This window comes from Bos taurus, chromosome 3, assembly GCF_002263795.3.
Source record: "Bos taurus isolate L1 Dominette 01449 registration number 42190680 breed Hereford chromosome 3, ARS-UCD2.0, whole genome shotgun sequence".
NCBI classification, from domain to species: domain Eukaryota; kingdom Metazoa; phylum Chordata; class Mammalia; order Artiodactyla; family Bovidae; genus Bos; species Bos taurus.
This window is the reverse complement of record NC_037330.1, coordinates 49,106,397-49,123,093: the sequence shown is the minus strand read 5'-3', so window position 1 is coordinate 49,123,093 and position 16,697 is coordinate 49,106,397. Positions and strand designations below refer to the sequence as shown.

At 40.6% G+C, this 16,697-nt stretch overlaps 1 long non-coding RNA gene across 1 annotated transcript in view; it reads right to left on the bottom strand.

The window, feature by feature from the left end:
- Positions 1-473: 473 nt before the first annotated feature.
- LOC132344874 (uncharacterized) overlaps positions 474-16,697 on the bottom strand; it is a 34,712-nt gene continuing 18,488 nt past the window's right edge. The window contains exons 2-3 of the long non-coding RNA XR_009493915.1: positions 16,266-16,370; positions 474-2,542 (exon numbers count right to left, since the gene is read on the bottom strand). This is a non-coding gene — a long non-coding RNA (uncharacterized lncRNA). The remainder of the gene's footprint in view (positions 2,543-16,265; positions 16,371-16,697) is intronic.

Below are 16,697 nucleotides of genomic sequence, written 5' to 3'. Positions count from 1 at the left end.
TACACAGATACCAATAGACCATATAGTACATAACTGTAAATATGAAAAAAGTTCAGGAAAAAAGAATGGAAAGATATTCACCAAATTGTTTACAAGATTGTTACAAGATTATATTCATTTTCATCTTCATTTTTGATACACATTTGTATTCCTCCACCTTCACTGCAGGAACCACTTCTCCATTCTAAGCAAAGCGTCTCTCTCTGAGCCGGAGATGGGTAGATGTCTGTGTGGGATCAGCAATGGCCATCTGTTACTGAAATTGTGGCCTTAAAGTCCATGGTGAGCAATGAGCTCTTTAGAGAAAAAGTGTGATAACAATTCAGGTGATTCTGGCACTTCCTGGTGGTCCAGTGGTTAAGATTCTGTGCTTTCACTGCAGGGGGCACAAGTTCAACCCCTGGTAGAAGAACTAAGATCCCACATGCCAAGAAGCACAGCCAAAAAATAAAAAATAAATAAAACCAAAAAAATTCAGGTGGTTCTAAATTATATTTTAATTTCATATTAGAAATAATAAAATTGTAAGAGTTTCATAAACACATTCTTACCCTTTTCAAGCAAATGTTAAATTACTAAGGTAACTAATGTTTCATTCTCTTCTAATACATAGGATAAACACTGGGAAAACTGTCAATTGAATTCAGCATCTATTCATCACTTACTATGTACAAGGCAATTTGAAGGACTGCAAAATTGAACTGCAATCTAGTGGGAGAGAAAATGCAAGTGCATAACAATATCACAGGTCAGAATACAATAGATTTAGCAAAGGCAGTTATAATGCTGTAGAATGCTCACAATAACTTTTTATACTTTCTGAATCCTTCAGGGTCATTATGAGGATTACAAATGTAAATATTTGGATTTTCTAAGCAGTCAAATATTTATCATTACATTAAAGAAATGCACTGAAAAAATTCATTGGCGCAATTAAGGGTTTCTCTGAGCAACATTTCTTTTATTCGATTTAATTTTCAGAGTTCAGTGTCTCAGAGTTTATGGTGATCATTTTGAGCTGCTATAAGAATTTTAACTGTTCTTTGATTTGCTAACACTTTGTTTTCAGTTAATATGCTCAGATATACTATTTGCCTTTGGTTCTTTACCTGTGCACTTTTTTCTATGTGAAACTTATCCTACTAAGACATGCTTGAACCTCCATTTCATAATTTAAGGAAAAGCTGATAGCTTTTATAGCAATAATTTTGAGCATTACTTTACTATCATGTGGGATGAGTGCAATTGTGCAGTAGTTTGAGCAGTGTTTCTGTCAAATCCTGGGGTAAGACAGCCTGGGCTTGACACTGCCCAGGTCACTCTGTCTTCTTGGGTGGTTCCTGCACTTCTCCCAGCCTCTATTTAACAAGAGGCCTTGAGTGGTGTGATATTGTCCACATCACTTACTTAGTATTGGTTGGGTGGAGACTAGCAGTGGGGTGGTGGCTTCACTGCGGGAACTACAGCAACAACAAAAGGCACAAAGTCAGCAGTTTCTGACCCTACAAGTTCTTCGAGCCCCCCCTTACCCTATATAGCACCAGGCTATGATCATTATCTTTTCTTTTTCTTGGCTTCAACCTTTTTAAAGATCTTTACTGAACTTGTTCCAGTATTGTGCCGGGTGCTGTGTTGGGCTCTTGAGGACACAGTGGTGCAGACCCAGTCACTGGCCTTGCTGAGCTTCATCTGGGAAATGCTTTCTGGCAGCCACTGAATTCTGAACCCCAAGCCACTCATCACTCTCCAGATAGGCTGTCTGCTTTTCTCTCTCCAGGTTTGTCCTTACCTGGAATGTGCTTTCCTTCCCCATAGTCACCTGTTGAGTTATTCCAAAGGCCAGCCATAAGTCTTACTTCCTTCAAAATGGTTCTCAGATTCCCCCAACTGGGATTAATTCATTTGTACTCCAAAGACCATTCGTACTTCTATTAGAAGTCAACATGGTACAGAGAAAAGACCATAAACTTCGAAGCTAAAAAACACTAAGTTCAAGACCTATTTCTGTCACTTACTAATGACATAAACTAGAGGAAAATACATAGTTCTTCAAAGCCCATTTTTCCATCTGTAAAATGAAGATAATAATACCTAGCTCAGAGATTAAATAATACCTATAGTAATAATTTTGAGCATTACTTTACTATCATGTGGGATGAGTACAATTGTGCAGTAGTTTGAGCATTCTTTGGCATTGCCTTTCTTTGGGATTGGAATGAAAACTGACCTTTTCCAGTCCTGTGGCCACTGCTGAGTTTTCCAAATTTGCTGGCATATTGAGTGCAGCACTTTCACAGCATCATCTTTCAGGATTTGGAATAGCTCAACTGGAATTCCATCACCTCCACTAGCTTTGTTCGTAGTGATGCTTTCTAAGGCCCACTTGACTTCACATTCCAGGATGTCTGGCTCTAGGTGAGTGATCATACCATCGTGATTATCTTGGTCATGAAGATCTGTTTTGTACAGTTCTTCTGTGTATTCTTGCCACCTCTTCTTAATATCTTCTGCTTCTGTTAGGTCCATCATGAGAAATGCTGGGCTGGAAGAAGCACAAGCTAGAATCAAGATTGCCGGGAGAAATATCAATAGCCTCAGATATGCAGATGACACCACACTTATGGCAGAAAGTGAAGAGGAACTAAAAAGCCTCTTGATGAAAGTGAAAGTGGAGAGTGAAGAAGTTGGCTTAAAGCTCAACATTCAGAAAACGAAGATCACGGCATCTGGTCCCATCACTTCATGGCAGATAGATGGGGAAACAGGGGAAACAGTGTCAGACTTTATTTTTTGGCCTCCAAAATCACTGCAGATGGTGACTGCAGCCATGAAATTAAAAGACACTTGGAAGAAAAGTTATGACCAACCTAGATAGCATATTGAAAAGCAGAGACATTACTTTGCCAACAAAGGTCCATCTAGTCAAGGCTATGGTCTTTCCAGTGGTCATGTATGGATGTGAGAGTTGGACTGTGAAGAAAGCTGAGCACTGAAGAATTGGTGCTTTTGAACTGTGGTGTTGGAGAAGACTCTTGAGAGTCCCTTGGACTGCAAGGAGATCCAAGCAGTCCATTCTGAAGGAGATCAGCCCTGGGATTTCTTTGGAAGGAATGATGCTGAAGCTGAAACTCCAGTACTTTGGCCACCTCATGCGAAGAGTTGACTCACTGGAAAAGACTCTGATGCTGGGAGGGATTGGGGGCAGGAGGAGAAGGGGACGACAGAGGATGAGATGGTTGGATGGCATCACCAACTCGATGGAGTGAGTTTGAGTGAACTCCAGGAGATGGTGATGGACAGGGAGGCCTGGCGTGCTGCGATTCATGGGGTCGCAAAGAGTCGGACACGACTGAGTGACTGAACTGACTGACTGATAGCAATAATATAATGGTAGAAAAGTTGGTACATTTTTATGTCATATGTTTATAGAAATGACTGATTGTTTTATCCCTTTAGAAGTGTTAAAGAGAAATAGGTTGTAACAGATAAAATCTTTCACCTGGCAATACTGCTTTACCTGCTGTTTTTTTAGCTGAATTTCCTCTGATATATTTAATTCCTAATCTAAACCAGCCATTGCACATAATCTCATTTAGCCGTCCCCAATCCTGTGAAGTACACAACATCTCCCCTATTTGATACTGTTTATTAGCAATCAGCAGTTGTTTCCACCTTCTTCTCTGCTTTCGCTTGTATTCAAGGGACCGGAAGCTCAGGAACTATAATTCTGAATGTAATTTAAATGCCTCAATAAGATACTCTCAAACTATTTGGGGAAGGGACGGCAGATAGAATGCATTCTTCCAGACGAGGTATAGCAGATACGGTGGCTTTAGCAAATATGAGTTTTTGCAGGTCTGGGCAGACTCTCTGTTCTGCCAATAGTGCTCAGACTTGAGGCTATTTTCCCCAAAAGCTCCATATGGAGGAAATTTGGAGAAGCACTCCTCTTGGCCCATTTGTGTCCCATATCCATCCCTTGACAAATTACTACTGCCAGGAAAAGTCCTCTAAGAATATGGCAGCTTCCATTCAGATAATGTAGCCACAGAAGATAGAGGTATCAGTTCAGTTCAGTTCAGTCGCTCAGTCGTGTCCAACTCTTTGCGACCCCATGAATTGCAGCATGCCAGACCTCCCTGTCCATCACCAACTCCCGGAGTTCACTCAGACTCATGTCCATCGAGTCAGTGATGCCATCCAGCCATCTCATCCTCTGTCATCCCCTTCTCCTCCTGCCCCCAATCCCTCCCAGCATCAGAGTCTTTTCCAATGAGTCAACTCTTCGCATGAGTTGGGCAAAGTACTGGAGTTTCAGCTTTAGCATCATTCCTTCCAAAGAAATCCCAGGGCTGATCTCCTTCAGAATGGACTGCTTGGATCTCCTTGCAGTCCAAGGGACTCTCAAGAGTCTTCTCCAACACCACAGTTCAAAAGCACCAATTCTTCAGTGCTCAGCTTTCTTCACAGTCCAACTCTCACATCCATACATGACCACAGGAAAAACCATAGCCTTGACTAGATGAACCTTTGTTGGCAAAGTAATGTCTCTGCTTTTGAATATGCTATCTAGGTTGGTCATAACTTTCCTTCCAAGGAGTAAGTGTCTTTTAATTTCATGGCTTCAGTCACCATCTGCAGTGATTTTGGAGCCCAAAAAAATAAAGTCTGACACTGTTTCCACTGTTTCCCCATCTACTTCCCATGAAGTGATGGGACCAAATGTGGTTCCCCAAAATAAGTGGAATAACACAGACAAGGCCATTGAGGAATCATCTTATCCCAAGTCTTCCCAAAAGCAGTCTCGTATGCAAGTAGTTTATTTAAAAAGTAATCCCAAAGAGCAAGATTGAGGGTCTGAAAGAGTAAAACATGGAAGGAAAAAAATTACCTCCAAATTCTGTGATATATTATTGACTTAGCAACCATGCTGGGTAGCTGGTGTGCAATCCTGCCAGTGTGTATTATTTTGCCATGCTCACTTGATGGAGGGAAGAGACAGTTTCAAGTTTCTTGCCATAACGGCTCTTCACAGGTTGGGAAACCAATGTACGGCTTCTCCCAGCTATTAATGCTAACTGTATTAATAGTTAGTTATGCACCCTAACTGCATACTCAGAAACTAGAGAAATAACCACAGGGTAGCTCCAACAGATCCACTGAACCCATCTGAGACAGGCGGAACTCCATTTCTAACCTGGCCCTCCTTATAACCCCTTTCAACGAGAGGGTAATGAAGGGGCTGCAGCACCCTTGAGTCAGTGTGAACACAGAACCATAGTCCCAATATTCAGCAGTTCTTTAAAAGTCTGGGGATTCCCTTTCTGTCAGTGTATGTTAACCCTGATAAACAATCTTAGATCCCCTTTGGCTAGGATCACGAGAATGTTTATCATACATACTTAAAGTAGCATTGCATTGTCTTTCCTCAAGGGGATCCACCTCTCTTTCAATGAGTGAGATTTGGGTCTATGAAATGACATATTTGGAAACTGGGTGATGGACTCTTTTCTGCTGAAGTGAAAGCTGGTGAAGGTTTTCTGTTCACCAGTTTTTATTCTTTGTTACAAGTTAAATAATGTTCTGAGTGGTTCTCTACCTGACCTGCCCTCAGAGAATACCATGATTTATCAGTTACTGCTACTGATTCCTGCGGGGGCGGGGGGGCAGGGTAGATTTCATCTACCAAGTTCAAGAACTAGCGAAGAGAGGGTTGGCACCAGTTGCCACTAAGGAAAAAAGCACTAAGGCAGATTGAATCCTATAACAGATAGCCTGCTGCTGCTGCTGCTAAGTCACTTCAGTCATGTCCAACTCTCTGCGACCCCATACACGGCAGCCCACCAGGTTTCCCTGTTCCTGGGATTCTCCAGGCAAGAACACCGGAGTAGGTTGCCATTTTCTTCTCCAATGCAGGAAAGTGAAAAGTGAAAGTGAAGTCGCTCAGTTGTGTCTGACACTTCACAACCCCATGGACTGCAGCCTACCAGGCTCCTCTGTTCATGGGATTTTCCAGGCAAGAGTACCAGAGTGGGTTGCCATTGCCTTATTATGGCTTATGTCCTCTTTATTCTAAGTGCTGCCATTGGTCTCTGCCATTCCAGAATCCTATCAGCACCTTGATATTAGTGATCTCAATTCCTTTGCAATACCTTCTTCTGTCAACCCCATCCTAAATGGGATAGTTGTCACTGAGCTTCTTAAATTAGCTGATGTCCCTTAGCAAGTATTCCTCATTGCTTTAGCAAAAGAAGTGTCCTCTCCGTTTTCCCAGGGAAGATTGTCCAGTGCTAGCTTTTCTTGATCACACATAATAAATTTATTCTAATATTTTTACCTCCTTGAATCATTGGCATTTTTCCTCAATACTATGTCAAGGCAGTTCCAGCATCCCCACCTCATTTATGTTAATAGTAGGCTCTTAATGCACAAGCTTCAAAGAGTCATCTTAGCAGCACTATGTGAGATGGGCTCCTTGTGTTCTTGCCAGAACACTGAGCTCTAAGTCATGGAGGAGTGCTCCCACGTCAATAAACTATACTCCACCGAGCTTTATATCCCCACCAACCACCACCATCCCTGATCCAGTATCCTCAAGATCCTTGTACACGTGTCCTCCTGAAATATTCATATTCACCAGGTCCTGAAATTTCTTTGGCATGTAGGCTACTTCCTCCCAGAATAGGAACTGTATTTCTGCTCTGGGACTATGCTGAGCTCTTACCATAGTTACCAGTCTGAAGGCAATGAGGGAAATAGGTCAGATCTTGAGGGAAAAAAGTATAACCTTAAGAGGAATCTGCCTCAGTTGAGATTTTTTTTTTCAAGTGTCTCCAGACAAGGGAATGTTGATTTCATTTACCAAGTTCAAGAACTAGCGAAGAGAGGGTTGGCACCAGTTGCCACTAAGGAAAAAACCAGTCTATCCCATTTACTATAGATCTGTGAGAAGTTGGTTCTGCTCCACAGTACATTGGGGCATGGACATCTTATAATCCTGGTAAGATTTGTGCAATGTGGGAAATTAAAAAAAAAAGGATATAGGACTTCCTTGGTGGTCCAGTGGTTAAGAATCGTCCTGCCAACGCGGGAGACATGGGTTCAATCCCTGGTTCAGGGAGATTCCACCCGCCACAGTGCCCATGTGCCACAACCACTGAGCTCACGGGTCCTAGAGCCAGAGCTCTGCAACAAGAGAAGCCCGCACACCTCAACTAGAGAGCAGCCCTCGATCGCCACAACCACAGAAAGCCCACACACAGCAACTAAGACCCTGCACAGCCAAAATAAATAATAAAATAAAATAAATTTAAGAAAAGACTCCGTTTAAAAAAAAGAAAAGAAAATCCGAACATAACAAAGTTAATATATATATAATCAAGCTTATTAAATACTGCACAAAAGAGAGGGCACTAAACTGGCAGGACTAAAAATATACCTTGCAGTGCGGTTGATGCTGGCCGCACTATATTCAGACATGGTATAGCCTGAAATCAGGACACAGAGTCAAGGTCAAGACCCTGAGGAAGCAGAAGAGTTTGACTGCATTTTTTACATTTTGGTTAAAGACAGATTCTTGGAAGTGTACCTTCAGTGCTTTTCATTGAAATTATATTCAAAGTTTCTTTGTCTTTGACACAGCACTTTTAGACGCCATCCCTCTTCATAAGCTCTCTAATCTATAGTAACTCCCAACCATGTGGGGGAGGCAATGTGATTGTGGATGTCTATGTAAACAGGTGAGCAGCCATGAATAAAATGTAGTGAATTTAGAAATCTGTATATATGGGAATTTGCTTTAAGTCATTTAAAAATCTAGCTTAAAGAAGAATTTGTATACACCATTTGTATTTTAACTGAAAGCATTCAGGCCCGAGGAATTTGCTGAATTTGCCGGAAGACATCCTTCTCAATATTTAGTTGTATTGCAAGCAGTTTAAGAAAAGCTTTTTGGACTTACTGTTTAAGGAACATTTATGCCCTCCACAGAAGAAAATTCAGTATTGTGATACTATCTTAAGGCTTTCCCCGCTAGAAGGGGATCAATTCCCCACTGTGTGACATTGGGGTAGGGCTTACCCAGGTAATTCCATTTTTCACTTGGAGTAGGAATGGGGTGAAATAAGCTTTAAGGTACTGAATTTGGAACAAAGAGGGGAGCCAAGACAGTGCCTTGGACAAAGATGGGTTATGGCAAAGGTTTAGAACATTTAGAGCCTAGTAACTAACAAGGACCTATTGGACAGCACGTGAAATTCTGCTCAATGTTGTATGCCAGGCTGGCTGGGAGGGGTGTTTGTGGGGGAGCGGATGCACGTGTATGTATGACTGAGTCCCTTCGCTGTTCACCTGAAACCATTACAATATTGTCAATCGGCCATACCCCAAAAGAAAATAAAAAGTTTAAAATTGGAAAAAAAAAAAAAGAATCAAGGGAACATTTTGTGAGGCACTTCATGTCCCATAGCACAGAAATTTAGAACTCTTGTACCTTCCATGGTCTAAAGAATTTTGGAGCTCAGAAGGAATGAAAGGTCATCTTGATCAATATCTTCACCTGTCACACAAGTGAACAAGGTCAGAGAGATTAAATGAACTGAACAAAATCACAAATAGGTTAGCTGTAGGGTTAGAATTATAACCTAAGTCTCCTTGCTTTTCTGGTCCTTTGTTCTGCTATACTTTGTAGACTTTAATGATATAATGTCCAGTTATTTTATCAGTACAAGGAAGTTTATTTGGGAATTGAAAGAGGAATTGCAATTTGGGATATGAGAACTTTGGCAGATCATAGAAAATCCAGAGAACAAAGAAGGGAAACTTGCTTTTACAGGGAAAAGGGAGAAGCTGGGAAGGACTGTCTAACCAGGCTCCACTAGAGGAAACTGGGAGTAAAAAGTTAGATGCTTCTGATTCGTTGGCCGCTATAGTCTATGACTGACTGGGCTGTTGGTGGGTAGAGAGAAGTTTTCTTCTTCCTGCTGGGCAGTAAAGTAGGCAACATTTTCCTGTCAGAGATGTAAATGTACATCTCTTCCTGATTGGAGTGATTTATGATGGCTGAGCATGAGAGTTAGCCCTGCAGGCCTGTCCCAACTCTAATTTTAACTGAAATTTCTTTAATTAATTCTACATTCCCTCCTTTTGGTCAAGATCTTTCCTCTAAGGGTTGCAGATCAAGTCAGGACCTCCGCATGTACTGATTTGTCCCTTGGTGCCAGAAGGGACCTTGCCTGATTGTCATGTCCCACATCAAAGAGAAAGTACACAAATCAGAAACCGCACGAAGCTGGAAAGAAGTAGGGAAAACTCTCATGCATTTTTTGGTTAAAAGCCCGTTTAAAGTCAAGGTTGTAAGTGGTAGAAATAATCTCAAAGCGATGAGCTAGCGTAGCACCTTCTTACATTAGGCAAGTCATTTTTATAAAGGCCTGACAAGCAATAAATACAGAACTTAACAAGTATACAGAGCAAAATTTAAAACCACATAATAAACCCAGTTTGTAAGATGGTTCTATACCAGGAACCCAGACCCAAAGGTAGCCAGGTGAATAAACTAAGAGACAGTGGGTAGTCTGGTAGAAGTTGATGTGACCAGTGTGTTTGACCTATTTCAGAGGCTTTTATCCAAGTGAAGCAAGAGGTGTTTGTTATTGCACAGATCCCTCCTTGCTCAGCAGATAGGTAATCAAGGACTATGTGATTATCCAAAACCACTTTGGCCAGGAATTTAAGTGACCATTGCTGAGCTAAAACTCTGTCTACAGAATCAACTAACTTTCTAATGTCAGGAGAGGCTCCTGACCATTTGTTTATTTGCACTCCAAAGCTCTCCCTAGGGAGGCAAAACCAGAATTACGTACACCTCCCAGAAGTTCTCACTTAAGGCAGTTATAGAGGCTTAATTGGACAGATCAATGAGAGGCTCTGTTCAGTTATGTAGGGAGAATAGGCCAGTGAACACAACAAAGACACCCTGACCTTGTATTCTCTAGCTACCAAGGTGATGGATTGCTCAAGCATAGAGGCCATTTCTCAAACTTCCATATATGAAAATAAAAGCAGCTGGTGTTCTTAAGGTGCCCACATAAGAGATTGTATCTGTGGATTTATTTGTTGGTACAGAGGCATTAGCGTTACTTAACAAAGCCTTAGACATTATACTGTTACATCCTGAGGGGTCACCTGTGTGTATAGATATTCAACAAATTTATAAATAATCCAACTTGCATTTCTAACTCTGGAGAAACTTCCATATAAATATTCAAAAGATCTTGTTTACCCATTCTAGGACTGGGTCCAGTTGAAGCAAGGAATAAATTTAGGTAATCACTGACTCTATAAAATGGACCCACAGAAGAATCTGGGTAGACAACAGCTTCTGGAACCCCAGTGAAATTACTTCTAGGAAGAACTAAAGGGTCATTGCATTCTTGGACAGACTGAGCCCAAGGGTCATTGCTATCTTGGATGGACCGAGGTTTTCAGTGGCAGATCCAGCAACTGGAGAGCTTTCCTTCTTTCACAAGGAATTAGGGAATATGGACCAAGGCATTGTCCTTCCACGGAGGAATGAGAAAATAAGGGAAGAGACAGTACTGAAAGAAAAGTATACAGGCCTGGCATAGACATCTCGGGAAAGCTCCCAGCCTCAGATGTCTTCTGCATCAGATCCTAGTGAGCTTTATCTTCAGGTTGCCATACAATATGTAGGTCCAGTCTGGGATTTGCTTCCTCCTTAGGTACAGCATGTGCAAATGCTAGGAGTCTACTCCCGGGCCTTTGGCGGCACAGGGGTTAGTTAATGGGAGCTGATAATTGCCCTTCAGGCTGGAGGGAGGCACCTTTTGGAGGTGCCTTTTCCAGTACACAAAATCTCCAGGTTGTAGCATGTGATGTCTGAAGTCTTTATCTTTTAGGTGCATAATGAAAAAGAGTGCTCTACCAGAACAAGGCTGTTTTTAGTAGAAGCAATTTAGGCCTTTACAGTGTAGATGTCTGTCTCCCTTTATCAGTTGTGGATCAAGAGATGCAGTAACGAGGTGCGTTGGGCATCCCATTACAAGAACAGCCTGCCATTGAACCCACACAAATACTTACGTTGTCATGAGAAAAAAGAACATTTAATAAGCGCTTTATCAGTTGTGGATCAAAAGATGCAGTAACGAGGTGCGTTGGGCATCCCATTACAAGAACAGCCTGCCATCGAACCTACACAAATACTTACATTGTCATGAGAAAAAAAGAACATTTAATAAGCATTTCAGAACACTTTGAAAGATCAAGTAGGCAGAAAAAAATAACTGCTTCAACCTTTATTGTGAAGACATCATTTATCAAATTGCTATAAGTTATAGGTAGCTTAGAGGAGAGGACAAAAAGGGATCCTTTACATCTGAAACATAAAACACTAAGGCAATTAGTTTTCCATTGGAGTTTTAGAAATCCTTATCCAATTCAGTGTTATAATCTTAAACTTATCCAAAAAACCCTGTATTACAGAGTACCTATCAGAATCCTTTCCACGAAGGTTTTTGAAGATGAAAAGCATTTTGCAAAAACACCAGACTGAAGTAGTAACTTTCCATAAATGGCAAAAAGACTTGAAGATGACCATTATTAAAGATCTGTTGAGATTTCATTATAATGAGATTGACAAGGGGATCTGCTTATTTCTGTGACATACATTTTAAAATATGGCCAGTAAAAGTGTATCAGGACAACTTAGAATTTTAGAGATTTCACACAACTTTGGAACACATATATTGATATGTACCTATACAAATAAAAGTTAACAGCCCCTGGAGAAGAAAATGGCAACCCACTCCAGTATTCTTGACTGGAGAATCCCATGGACAGAAGAGCCTGATGGGCTACAGTCCATGGGGTCAAAAAAGAATCAGACACAACTTAGCAACTAAACAACAACAACAGCCACCACCCTAGATTATGTGAACTTGAAAAGCATTTGGGGTTAGTTTCTGTAACATTTCTTTACTTCATATAGTGCTTGCTTGTTTTTAAGCCAACTAAATAGAACTCTTTACAAATAAATTTTAGCAATACAATCCAGAGATAAAGAATGCCACATATCAACAATACCTAGGTGTATATGAACGCACACTCAGCTGTTTCAGTCCCAAATCTGCGAGTGTATGAACTGTATCAGAATCACATAACCTTATCAATGGATATAGCAGAAAAAGCATTTGACAAAATCCAACACCATTCATGACCAAAACTTCAGTAAATGAAGAATAGAAGTGAATTTCCTCAACTTGGTTTTTTAAAAACATCTACAAAAACCTACAACTAATATACCTACAGCTAATATCACACCTAACAGGAAAAGTTTGAAGTTTTCCCATTAAGATCACAAACAAGGCAAAATGTCTTTCCTGGCTCACCTCTGCTTTTCAGCATCATACTGGAAGTCTTAGCTAATACAAAAAGGAAAGAAAAAATATATATGCGGATTGAAAAGGAAGAAATAAAATTGTGTTAATTTGTAGACAACATGATTATGTATTAATAGACAGTCCACCAGAATTTACAAAAACAAGCAAACAACTGGAACTAATGGAAGATACAGCAAAGTTGCAGAATACAAAGTTAATACAAAAGTCTATTGTCTTCCTATATATGCAGCAGTGAATAACTGAAATTTGAAATTAAAAGATGCTACCATTTACATTAGCACTAAATGAAATGGACCTAAGATACGTATAAGACTTGAGGGAAAACAACAAAACAGATGAAAGATATTAAAGAAGGAATAAGTAAATGGAGATGCACTTCCATGCTCAGGGATAGGGAGACTCAGTGTTTAAGATGTCAGTTGATTATTACATTCAACTTGAGTCACAGATTCATAAATTTAATTCATAAATTCAACACAATCCCAGTCAAAATCCCTTAAAGTTATTTTATGGATACTGACAAACTACTTCTCAAGTTTATATGAAGAAAAAAAAAAGGCTCAGAACAGCCAACACAGTATGGAAGGAGAACAACAAAGTTGGAAGACTGACATTACCCCTGCCAGGCTCCTCTGTCCACCACATTCTCCAGGCAAGAATACTGGAGTGGGTTGCCATGTCCTTCTCCAGGGGATCTTCCTGATCTGGGGATCAAACCTGCATCTGCCTGTGACTCTTGCATTGCAGTTGGATTCTTTACCCACTGAGATGCCTGGGAAACCCATGCATGTGTATGTATACAGACAAACATAAGCATACAGACAGATGCAAACAGGAACTTCATAGCTGTGTTTTAAATGTTAGTCATGTCTCAGATACAAACTCAAAAGAATAGTTGGATACAACTTGTGTTTTTGGTAGATGGACTAAGTTCACTTGCCCAGGTGATCAAAGTTTTTGTTTGTTTTGTATGCTGTAAGGATCCTTTTAGAGCTATTTTGGAATCAATTAACTTGTGCATAAAAATTACAAAATGGATTCCATTGTCTCTTCTAAGTGTGCCTCTTAAGTGGACTAATTTAAAATAAAGTTTCCCCCTCTGAAACAGAATAGGTAACTTACCAAAAGGCTTCAACAGACTGCCAGAACCATAAAGCAAGTTTTCTCCCAGAAGTTCTGGAGTATATTTGTCTACTATGAAGAATCAAGGGCCATTGCAATTTTAATCTTTCCTTCTAGTTGTTTGCTTGCTCCAGTTAACTTAGAAACAGAATTGGGGATTTTAGATTTGGATTCGTAGAGGGTCTGATTTGAAGGTGTCAAGTTTTCATAGAGGTGGAGAGAGGAAGATGCTATCAGGCAGAGTCTGAGCACAAGATGCTTTCTGGAGAAGACACACACAAGGTGTCACCTGAAACAAAGAGGCTGGGGAAGAGGACCATGAGGAACATGAGGCTTTGAACATCATTTTGGCCTTCTCTAGCTTTTTAGTTATTTTACGCCAGTTAAAAACTATCTCACCAGCAGGTATGAGAGCCCCAAACCACTTCCAGATAGCACTGGATAGTTCCCAGTCACTATCCAACCAGCCTCCACTCTGCCAAGTTCATGGCCCTTTCAGAATGGAACCAGATGGAAAGCTGGTCCTGGAAAGGGAGAAAAGCTGCTTCAGAAGGTATATAAGGTTACATGTGGTGATTCCAATTCCATGTCCTCTCTGAGTCTGAGATTTCTGTGTGTGTGTGTGAGTGCTTGTGTGTGTGTGTGTATGTAAGGAGGTCGGGGAGAGCTATGTCCATTGCCATTTCCTTATTTGTGCCAATGTTAGGGCTTATACCTGGGAAACCCAGCAGCTGTTAAAAGTGAATCTCAGGTGTTTGAGGCAAATACTAACCTCTCTCACATTATTCCTGCCTAGCTTGCTTCCTGTGTCTGCTCAGTTACTACTCTTTTCATGTTGTGGTTAAGAGCTCAAACTCTGAGGTCACATAAACTAAGTTCCAATTTGGCTTCCCCAGTTACCATGTGATATTTGGCAAGTATCCTTAATGTCCCTGCTGCTGCCGCTAAGTTGCGTCAGTCGTGTCCGACTCTGTGCGACCCCATAGATGGCAGCCCACCAGGCTCCCCCATCCCTGGGATTCTCCAGGCAAGAACACTGGAAGGCTTTAGTTTCCTTAAAAGTAAATAAAATGAGCTATGTGCCTATAAGTGAAAGCTCCAATAATCATTCAGTCTTTCTCTGATAGCTCAGTTGGTAAAGAATCCACCTGCAATGCAGGAGACACTGGTTCGATTCCTGAGTAGGGAAGATCTGCTGGAAAAGAGATAGGCTACCCACTCCAGTATTCTTAGACTTCCCTTGTGGCTCAGTTGGTAAAGAATCCACCTGCAATGCGGGAGACCTGGATTCGATTCCTGGCCTGGGAAGATCCCCTGAAGAAGGGAAAGGTTGCCCACTCCAGTATTATGGCCTAGAGAATTCCATGGACTGTATAGTTCATGGGGTCACAAGGAGTCAGACACGACTGAGCGACTTTCACTTCACTCCCCTTTTTAACTCTCAGACCTGACAACAGAATCTTGATGGTGGACTTTAACAGTCTTCCTTTACCAGGACACTGACTGCAGTTATTCTCAAGGGTTGCCTTCTCATGCAACCTCACTCTCTAGGGCACCACAAGATGTTCAGCCATGAAGTCAGTGCCTGCCTTGGGGTAGCAGGCAACTCCTCCTCATCTCTCTTCCTCTCTCCTTTCCTTCTCACTCTATGTACTTCCTAGTGTGGATAGAAGTTTGTCTTTTTTTCCTACCTTTTTCTACCTTTATAGTAGAACAGATTCATGTAAACCCTTCTTAATTTTATATGCACGTGAATATAGCATTATACATTTCTATCTCTGAAAAAACAACAGCAACTGAAAATGGCATTAAATCACTTTGTACTAATGCTTATGTTTTTCTATGGGTCTATTGGTCTGGATAGGAATGAAATGATTCCCCAGCCTGGGACTTGATGGACTCCTGAGGTTCTTTGAGCGATATGAAAAGCAAGCAATGACAAAATAATGAATTCCATGACATGTAAGGTATGTGCACAGGTTTTGTTGATGAGTCCGAGATGTAGTTGGCTGGTATTCCAAGGGAAAAAAAAGATATAGTGGCCTTTATTTCTTTACATTTAATATCTTTTTCAGGATTTTTTAAAATGCTAGTTTCTTTTATGAGTTCTGGGTTCAACAATAGATACAGAACCTGATTCAATGTGCATATTTTTATATCAACACTGAATGCATTTTGTCATGGCATTTTTTTTAACTTTTAATTTTGAAACAATTTAGATTTAGAGATAGTACAAAGATAGTACAAAGACAAGGTACACAGTGCGGAGATAAGTTACAAAGACAGTACAGAGAATTCTTGCATGTTTTATCTATCTTCCCCTCCTGTTATTACATTTGTGTTGTATTTATCAAAGCCTGAGAAATCAACTTTTGTGCAGCATTATTATCAAAATCACAGATTGTGTTTGAGTTCCACCACTTTCCTCACTTATGCTTTTTCTGCTCCTGTATTCAGTGGGATTCCACACTGCATTTAGTCACCATATCTCTTTAGTCTCCTCCAACCTGGGATGAGTCTTTCCTTGTGTTTCATGAACTTGACACTTTTGAAGAGCACTGACCAGATATTTTGTAGAGGTCCCTCAATTTGAGTTTGTCTAATGTTTCCTCATGAGTAGACTGAGGTTGTGGGTTTTTTTAAGAATACCACACAAAAAAGCACCCTTCTCATTGCATCATATCAAAGATTCGTGATATCAACATGTACTAATCAACTCATTACCGGTGATCACTTGGTTACGTGGTGTCTGCTGGGTTTCTGCACTGTCATTTTTCCTGTTTCCATGTTATATTCATCAGAAGTCGAAGTCCAGTGGACACGCAAGATCTGGGGAAATAAATGACATCTTCTGGAGGGAGGCATATTAAAGAATGTGTGGACATATATTAAAACCACTAAAGCATTTAATAAATTCTAGGGGGAAGATACATTGAGGCTTTGCAACTATTCTGCTTCTCCTTAAATCTTCACTTACTAGTTTTAGCATACATCCTTGAATCTTGCCCACAGTAATTATTACTGTGGTGTTCAAATAGTGATTTTTCTATTGCCCTCATTCCTTCTACATTTATTATTTGGAATTTTGGAATTTTTCTATAAGGAAGAGTTTTCTCTTCTCCATTTTTATCAATTACTTATATCAGTATGGAATAG